This window comes from Amblyomma americanum, chromosome 1, assembly GCF_052857255.1.
Source record: "Amblyomma americanum isolate KBUSLIRL-KWMA chromosome 1, ASM5285725v1, whole genome shotgun sequence".
NCBI lineage: Eukaryota > Metazoa > Arthropoda > Arachnida > Ixodida > Ixodidae > Amblyomma > Amblyomma americanum.
Window position 1 is genome coordinate 349,781,930 of NC_135497.1, and position 7,486 is coordinate 349,789,415.

Sequence of the window (7,486 nt, forward strand, 5' to 3'; positions counted from 1 at the left end):
AGACAGATTTATTTTGAGTCGACGTTTCGGACAAGAGCCTGTCCTTTCTCAAGACTGAAGTTACAGCGATCTTCCTCCCGTTCTTGAGGAGTTGCAATTGGCACACATGTCCGCCACATGAAAATAGCAACAAGTGATCGGGTGCTGGAAAGAAGATGGACAGAAAATAAAAATACTAGAAAAGGGAGAAAGAGTAATAAATAGAAAAAGAAAACGCACTCTCGCACCCTGTACACCGAAAAGCCGCTGGGAGCGTGCAGAAAAAAAAGAGAAGAAAAAAGGAAAACGAGGAGCGGGAGGGGAGAATGGTCGCCCCTCAAGGCAGAGCGGCGGCGAGTACCGACACAGACGGTGGCGGATTCGCGGAAATGCGTGTACTAGCGTGCCCCTGGTCAAAACGAGTAAAAAAAACAGAATAAAGCGCAGACATGGCAGGACTCTTCCCTGGAGCCTCTTCGGCAGGAATAGTTAATGCGGAATCAGCGGCGCAGTTAACTTAATTAGAGACACGTGCACTGTGCATGCAAACACAAACACACAAAATAAAAGTAAAAAAGGCAACAAAACATCCGAGTTCGGGAAAGTGTCGTGGGGGGAGGGGGGTAAACGTGAATGGCGGGAGCATTTAGGCAAGGGTTCTACAACTGCACCCCGCTCGGCAAAGTTTTCGAACTGGGTGGGGTGGAGGTAAAGATGCGCTTCTTTGTCCCGCGCACGCTGTCACAAACGTGGGGAATACCGAGAAAACTAGGGAAAATGTGTCTGTCCCCAACCGGACATGACGTCATTAAAAGTCACGTGACCATGACGTTACAGGCGTGACGTCACTTTTTTGGGGCCAATCAGCGTTTCCAGCCTGCCGACCCGCAATCGCTTGTCGCACGACACCGTGTTAAGAACAACCCGTCCGGTTGGCAGAGTAGGCAAAACAATCTCGTACTCGTTATCTGCGTCGAAAGCAAACCTGTTTCCGCCGCCAGCATCGGCCGCTATCGCCGCTCCACCAGAGCTCATGATTCTGCGTCCGCACCGAACGGTAGCCGGAATATGGTAGCCACTAGACCACGCCGGAACGAGGGGAAGCGGCGAAAACGGGTGCACAAGAAACGTCTAAGACAGTTTAAGTGGGAAAAAGAGAAAAAAGGAAAAAACGAGCAGGTCTCGCCGAGATTTGAGCTCGGATCACTGGATTCAGAGTCCGGAGTGCTAACCATTACACCATGAGACTTTTTTTTATTGCCGTCTTTGACATTCAAGGCAAGAAAATCAACAGATAAAACGCGTCAGCGAAGCTTTGACTGACAGGATATGTTAAAATTTCTTGAACTGTGCCAACCCGTCAAGTGCATCAATCCACTCTGGTGGTTCGGCCAGTGCCCGATACACTTTCCTGAAACGGACAACAACCTCTATGAAGTGATCACGCACGGGTCGGACTTAGTATCTGCATTGTTTAACTACACCCTCGTTTTCCACAAGCTGTGGAGGCCGAGGAGCATTATCGAATCGAATGGAATTCCGTTGGTGTTATGAACCGGCAAAAATATTATACCGTGTGAATTTATGGGTAAATCGTTTTTTTAGAGTTCTTTCAAGAGCATCCCAGAAAAAAATTGGGTCCCAACAATCCAGAAACACGTGTTCTATTGTTTCAGGTTTCCTACATAGGTAACAGTTAGTTGTCCAAGGGACGAATAGACCTTTATCTTGCATCCATGTTTTGACTGATAATGTGTTAGCATGCAGTTTAAAGAAAAAGGATTTGACTGATGGTAGTACTGCCATCTTCTTAACTCTCTTCTTGCGCACATATCCTCTGGGCATCGACGTTGTGGCGAACGGTAAATCGGTACAGGAAGCATTACGTTCACTAAATGGGAGTACAATTCTTTCCGCGTAACAGTACGTAAGTATTCAGCAGAGGATCAAGCATGCAGCATTCTATATGCGAGCACCACTTCACGCATGTTCCCTCTAAGTGCACCACTCATTGTTTGACATGAGTATACAACAAATTCTAACCGGTGTCTACCTAGTCTTACTTGTACTACTGTGCGAAGTAACACATCATTTTGGTCACGGAGAAACATAAACCGTGAAACAACTTGTCTCAAAAACACATTTACAAAACCTAGCCCACCTTTTTCAGAGGCAGAAACAAGTTTATTCGACTGGATCTCTCCCAAGTCGAAGACCAAATAAAAACGACAAATACACGGTAAATTTTTTGAATGGTAACTCGTGATACACTAAAGACATTCATCGCGTATTATATCTTTGCAATGAGAAATATATTGAAGACAGTGGCGCGCGAGAAAACAGACAATTGTCTCCCCTGCCACGCGTCAGCCTTTTTCTTCGCCCTTGAAGTTTGGTCCTGCCAGTACGGATTAGGGTCCCGGTAAAAGTCAAGAGGCACACCGAGGTACATTGTCGGTGTGGTGGACCAGGTTATTCTACTGTAATGGTCTGGTGTGGTTTTTAACTGCCCTGCCAAAAACAATAGCTTTTTTACCAGTTTATCAGGGCCCCCGTGCACTGACAAATTTTATGGACATTTGTTTCCTCACAAATGCTATCTCTTTCGGAACAGAAAATAGCAATGTCATCGGCATAAGCCAGAATTTTCACATGCGCTGACTGCAGCCTAAATCCCATTATGCGCTCCTTAGTTTGAATGGCTATGCAAAGCGGCTCGAGGTAAGCAACGAATTGCAGGGGACACAACGGACATACCTGTCTCACAGATGAGCGCACTTGCAGGCTATCAGTCAGGTCTCCGTTCACAATGATCCGTGTTGTGCAATTGGCATACGCCATCTTGACGCCGCCTGTTATTACGCTTCCTACGTTGGAATGGTCCAATATTGCGAAGAGCACATCATGCGAAACACAGTCAAACGCTTTTGCAAGACTCAGCAAGTGCGTCACAACATTCCAGCCCACTTCGCGCTACGTGTATGTTCGTGGCGATGCTTCGACCCTTTATACCGCAAGTCTGATGTGGGCCGACCAGCATGGCTATCGCACTCTGCAGTCTATTGGCCAGAACCTTCACGAATATCTTGTAGTCGACGTTCGTTAGGCTTATCGGGCGATAAGACCTCATTAGCAGGCGTTTTTGCGGTGACTCAGTTTGAGGAATAAGAACAATGTGCGAAGTTGTAAAGGAGAGATGTACACGGTTTTGCTCATAAGCTTCAGCGAAAACCATGAGCAGAACATGAGCTATCATTGTTTTGAAAGTTCTATAAAAAGCTGCCCCCAGGTCATCAGGGCCGGGAGCCTTACCAGATGGCAGAGCATCTATTGCGTGCTCTATTTGTTTCACGGAAATCGGTTGTTACAGGCGCGTTTTAACTTCGTCATAGAGCTTTGGCATTAACGGCAGAAATTGCGCTTGGAAACCACCTACAACTTTGCCCGAATGGCCAAAAAGTTCTTTGAAATGATCGACAATGACGCGTTTGATAACTCTGCTGTCAGCCGAAATGTCGTTCCCGTTTCTCGTATTTCCGAGTGACGCGCGTACCGTTTCTCGTCCGATAATGCTCGATTTGTTGGTGTTTCTTGGGCCCACAGCTTCTCTGACCGAGAACGAATAACTGCCGCACTGTACCTGTCTGCATGCAGTCTTTCTAAGTCAGTTTTGATGTCGATCAATTTTTTATGGCACGTACAAGGTTGGACGCGTTCTATACCAGTAAGTATTTCAAGTTGCTCTCGAAGCTGCGTTTCGCTTCGTTTTTCTTGATGCCGCAGTGCGCTGCTTCTTTCGACGGCTTTCATTTTAACTACATGTTTAAATTCCTCTCATTCAACCTCAACGTTTATCGACTGCGTCAAGAGTACATTCTTTAGCTGCTTTTCTATATATTTACAAAGCCCTCATCCTTCAACAATTTTGCATTAAATTTCCAAAGGTCCCAGTTAAAGTGTTTTTTGTTTTCTTTTTTACCAAAGGCTGAAATCATGAGGCAGTGATCACTGAAAGACACTGGCTTAACCTCGTACGTTGTACATAGGGGCACAAGTTCAAGTGACACATACAACCTATCAAATCGTGCATGGCTACTGCGTTGGAAATGGGTGTATTGAGGACGAGCACCACTTGTGAAAACACTACCAATATCTTCCATGTTGTAATCGTGAACTAGTGCGTTCAAAATTTCCGCACTTTTGTCTCGCACTGGCAAACATTTTACACGATCTACCGCATGACACACACAGTTGAGATCACCTAACAACACTAGCACTTTTTCACAATCAAAGTACATCTGGAAACGTTCGAAAAACTCTTTTCTCTCCGACTCTACATTTGGAGCATATGCACAGATAGCTCGGAAGTTTAGGCCAAGATGCAGAAAGTCAACAACCAGGAGGCGGCTGCTTTTACAAGAAAAAAGTGACTGCACCGTTATTCCGACATTTATTTCGTATGAAAAGGGCACAGCCGCCTAAGGCGCCTACAGTGTGGCACACGCAAACATCAAAATGCATACGGAAAGCGGACGCCATACGATCTGTCGATTCTTGGCTCTCAATTTTCGTTTCTTGAACGGCTATTACGTGTAGCTCATTTTCTAAGAAAAGGCGACTAAGCTGACACTGCCGCCTTCTTGCTCCGAGGCCTCGCACGTTGAAAGTCGCTACACGAAGTGCTTCTGGAAAATGAATCGCCATTTGGAAAGATAATGGACAATATCCTATAGTGTCTGCCCTCACACCAAGCACCGCGACCCCACAAACCCTAAAGCGGGCTTAACAGGACAAAGCTATGGAGGCGATTTCCCCGCCTGCAGTGAGTCGACCGGAATTTTCGGCCGCGATTTAAAGCTCGCTCGCCTCATACCTGGCTTTTAGGAGGAGGCTCGTCTCATCTTTGATGTCCTGCTGTGCCTCAATGCCTGCGCCGCCCTCATGTGGAGCTTGCCGAAGCGACGGCAAGCTCCGCACCGTGGAATCCGACAATCTCGCCGAATATACCGTGTGCCGCGGCAGCGCAGGCCTGCCTGACACGACCACAAGCGGTAGCTCTCCGGCTACGCTCATCTGGTGGGGCAGGTCGTCCACCTTCACGCCGGCGTTTAACTTAAGGGTCACCAGCCTCGGAGCTCTTGTCAGACACGCCTTGTGCGCGCCATCGCTCTCGAGACGTCGGTCACCTTTCCAAACGGCGCGAAGGCAAGCCGCACGTCTTCTTCCGGTACGCTGTGTAGCAGCCAGTGTAGCCAAGGTAGATGTACGGTAGATGTTTAAATCCGCCTTGGTGTAGCTTCATTCGAACATCATGGTTGGCGGGGTCGATCACCAGGCATCGGGCACCCTTCACATTGAACTCGCCGACGTTTACAATCTTCTTCACAGCCTCAGCGTCCTTAAAGGTTACCGCCCACACATGGCTCATGCGACAAGCGCCTAGGGCGATAACTTCCGGCAGGAGCGACAGCGGAACGAGCGCATCTCGAAAATTTTCCACTCTGTAAAGGCGCACACTGATGTCCCCGTGCAGAGAAACAGTATGCAAAACAAAACGCCCTGTTGGCAGACTAGGAAGTACGATCTGGTAATCGTTGCTCGATGCGAAATCCCTGTTTTCGCGGCCAGACATCGCCGCTGTAGCCGCTCTGACGGAGCCAGTCATTACACGTCCGTCACGCTCGGTGGCCGGAAGTGGAGTCCAATACATCATGAGACCGCACCTTCCGACACCGGGAATCGAACCCGGGCCTCCTGGGTGAGAGCCAGGTATCCTAGTCACTAGACCATGCCGGAACAAAGAGAAGCGGTGCAAGCGGATGCACAAGAAACGTCCAAGGCAGTTTAAGTGGGTTCATTCAGTTTTTAGATATTCACCTGTATTTTAATACTGGTGGGCAAATTTGCTGGGCTTACGAACCTCGATCCAAAAAAGCGCTTCTGTTTTACGACTCTTCTCATTCGAAGCTCATAAAGCGAGGCATAGCAACTACATGTTTTAGGTCAGCACTTCTAAAGTAATGCCCTCACAGAGTGGGAAAAAGTTTTGACATTCTGGTCGAGAGACTTAAGGAAGCAGGCTTCCCTTCCGATGTTCTTGTGGCAGTTGCAGATGCTCTCAGAAAGAAACTGCTAAAAGAAAAACAAGAGCTCCTGTTACGACATATCACACCAGGTGACCAAAAGAATAGGAGGTTTGAGGTTATGCCATATGTACACAGGCTCTCCCACAACTTGAAGAGAGTGCCAGAGAAATTTGAGGTTGACGTCGTGTTTTCTACGCCCCTTAATCTGGCAATGTTATGTGGTTTATCAGACCGAGAGAGGGAAAGAGAACCAGGCTGTGGCACAAAACATAGAAAACCGTACGTCTCATGCACAACAGATATTGTTTATCAGTTCCCTCTCCGATGTGGATCTGTGTACGTTGGGCAGACGGGCAGGTGTCTAAACGTGAGGCTGGGTGAACATGTCTCTTCACTTCGCCAACAAACTGGGGAACATGTACCAGTGTATTGCAAGAAGTGCAATTGTTGTTTTCCTCTGCTTAATCGTACTAAGATTGTAGGGCGTGGTAAACATAATTGGCTAGCAAGCCCTGGAAATTTCGATATGTAGTGAAGCCACGTGCATTAGTACCCCATCTGTGTTTCTGATGGAGAAGGAATTGAAGTTTTTAAAACGCGCTTGAGCTTTCTTAGCACCTTATATTATCTATCGCTCTTTCTCTTTTCTACTTTTTTATCATTTTCCACACGTTTCAAGATTATGAGTTTCTTTTTAGCTTCTTTTATGTTATGCGCATGCGTGTTGTTGCTCTGGGATGGGGTGCGGTTTACTGCCGCATTTCATTCATTTCAGTTGTAAGTGTAGTAACCGTCCTGTCTTCGCTCTTTTTCTCTCGCCCATATGCTACGTTTTTGTTTATAATATGTCTGACCAACTGGCCCCTCAGTATACTCTGTTAAGTTTAAGTGGGAAAAAGAGAAAAAAAGTAAAAAAAGAGCAGGTCTCGCCGAGATTTGAACTCGGATAGCTGGACTGAGACTCCACAGCGCTAACCAATACACCATGAGACCGCATCTTCCGACGCCGAGAATCGAACCCGGGCCTCCTGGGTGAGAGCCAGGTATGCTAGCCACTAGACCACGCCGGAAAGAGGAGAAGCGGTGCAAGCGGGTGCACAAGAAACGTCCAAGGCAGTTTAAGTGGGAACACCTCGTCTGCACTTGAGTAGGTGCAGAGGAATTCAAATCTTTTCAAAATAACCAAATCATCAAACACAGAAACCCACTCTGGTGGGTCAGGCTGCACCCTGAGAGCTTCGCGTAGATAAACAGCACTCTCAATGAAGTTTTCACGTGCAGAACGAAAGTTGACATCTGCGTGTCGCACCTGCATTCGCGCTTTCCACGGACCGTGGAGGCCGAGAAGCGTAATCAAATCATAGGGCACTTCCTCATATTCGACTGGGAAAAATCGGATTTTCTAAGGGTCTAAAGGAAGA

The 7,486-nt window shown here is 47.4% G+C and overlaps 2 non-coding genes across 2 annotated transcripts; both read right to left on the minus strand.

Annotated features, from left to right (window-relative positions):
- Positions 1 to 5,703: 5,703 nt before the first annotated feature.
- TRNAE-CUC (transfer RNA glutamic acid (anticodon CUC)) lies at positions 5,704 to 5,775 on the minus strand. Its single transcript has one exon. It is a non-coding gene; the product is annotated as a tRNA-Glu (tRNA).
- Positions 5,776 to 7,063: 1,288 nt separating this feature from the next.
- On the minus strand, positions 7,064 to 7,135 carry TRNAE-CUC (transfer RNA glutamic acid (anticodon CUC)). The gene has a single exon. It is a non-coding gene; the product is annotated as a tRNA-Glu (tRNA).
- Positions 7,136 to 7,486: the final 351 nt, after the last annotated feature.